This window comes from Sinocyclocheilus anshuiensis, unplaced genomic scaffold, assembly GCF_001515605.1.
Source record: "Sinocyclocheilus anshuiensis isolate Anshui unplaced genomic scaffold, SAMN03320099.WGS_v1.1 scaffold1115, whole genome shotgun sequence".
NCBI lineage: Eukaryota > Metazoa > Chordata > Actinopteri > Cypriniformes > Cyprinidae > Sinocyclocheilus > Sinocyclocheilus anshuiensis.
This window is the reverse complement of record NW_015547735.1, coordinates 157,277-159,140: the sequence shown is the minus strand read 5'-3', so window position 1 is coordinate 159,140 and position 1,864 is coordinate 157,277.

Sequence of the window (1,864 nt, the reverse complement as noted above, 5' to 3'; positions counted from 1 at the left end):
GATTTTCAAATAGTTGTATCTCGGCCAAATATTGTCCTATCCTAACAAACCATACATCAATGGAAAGATTGTTTATTCAGCTTTCAGATGAAGTATACATCTCAGTTTTGAAAAATTTACTCAACACTGGTTTTATGATCCAGGGTCACATATGACCCAACAAATATTTTGTTTTTTTCATTTTCAGAGTGTTTTGCATCCATGCATGCACCATGAGAACCACTGTCCAAAAATGTAAAGCAATAGTTCAAAAATGATTTACACTTGCTACTGTCATTCTAAACCGGTTTGACTTTCTTTCTTTTTTTAAGTGCCTTAGTGTTTTTTGTTCATACAATTAAAGTCAACGGGAGCTGGTAACTGTACGGACAAAAACAGTAGAAACATTCTTCAAAATATCTAGTAATATTTTGTGTACTGTCCCTTTAACTAAGTAAAATGGTGTCACCTTCCCCCCTTTGAATGTTTTTTTAATAAAATATTTTAACTTAATAATTTGATGATGCTTTCAGCTGCCAATAAGAGTGCTGTAGCTCCATTTAACACTTTTACCATGTTTGAATTTCAGTTCAGAAAATGCAAAAACAATCAGTAGCTTCCTTCTGACGAGGTACTTTTAGAGGGAAATATCTGCCAGAAGTGCTTCCGATCTAAATGTCCAATTCATAGTGACACTCACAGACTGGTAAAAAGTTGTAATTGGGATGTTTTCCATTAGTTAAAGACACTTCAGTGTTTAAGAAAGTGGTGGCTGACCATGCAAAACCTAATGCTAGAGAGATTGATCAAGTGTTTTTAGTGCATTGCTATGCAGTTGCATGTGGAAAAGATCGCCCAAAAATCATTAGGATATTAAGTAAAGATCATGTTCCATGAAGATATTTTGTAAATGTCCTACCGTAAATATATCAAAACTTAATTTTTGATTAGTAATATGCATTGCTAAGAACTTCATTTGAACAACTTTAAAGATTTTTTTTTTGCACCCTCAGATTCCAGATTTTCAAATAGTTGTATCTCGACCAAATATTGTCCTATCCTAACAAACCATACATCAATGGAAAGATCATTTATTCAGCTTTGAAAAATTTACTCTTAACACTGGTTTTATGATCCAGGGTCACATATGACCCAACAAATTTTTTTTTTTTTCCATTTTCAGAGTGTTTTGCATCCATGCATGCACCATGAGAACCACTGTCCAAAAATGTAAAGCAATAGTTCAAAAATGATTTACACTTGCTACTGTCATTCTAAACCGGTTTGACTTTCTTTCTTTTTTTAAGTGCCTTAGTGTTTTTTGTTCATACAATTAAAGTCAACGGGAGCTGGTAACTGTACGGACAAAAACAGTAGAAACATTCTTCAAAATATCTAGTAATATTTTGTGTACTGTCCCTTTAACTAAGTAAAATGGTGTCACCTTCCCCCCTTTGAATGTTTTTTTAATAAAATATTTTAACTTAATAATTTGATGATGCTTTCAGCTGCCAATAAGAGTGCTGTAGCTCCATTTAACACTTTTACCATGTTTGAATTTCAGTTCAGAAAATGCAAAAACAATCAGTAGCTTCCTTCTGACGAGGTACTTTTAGAGGGAAATATCTGCCAGAAGTGCTTCCGATCTAAATGTCCAATTCATAGTGACACTCACAGACTGGTAAAAAGTTGTAATTGGGATGTTTTCCATTAGTTAAAGACACTTCAGTGTTTAAGAAAGTGGTGGCTGACCATGCAAAACCTAATGCTAGAGAGATTGATCAAGTGTTTTTAGTGCATTGCTATGCAGTTGCATGTGGAAAAGATCGCCTCAGAGATCTTCTGGCCTGTAGATGCGACTCGATTCCTCCTACATTGTGCGTCT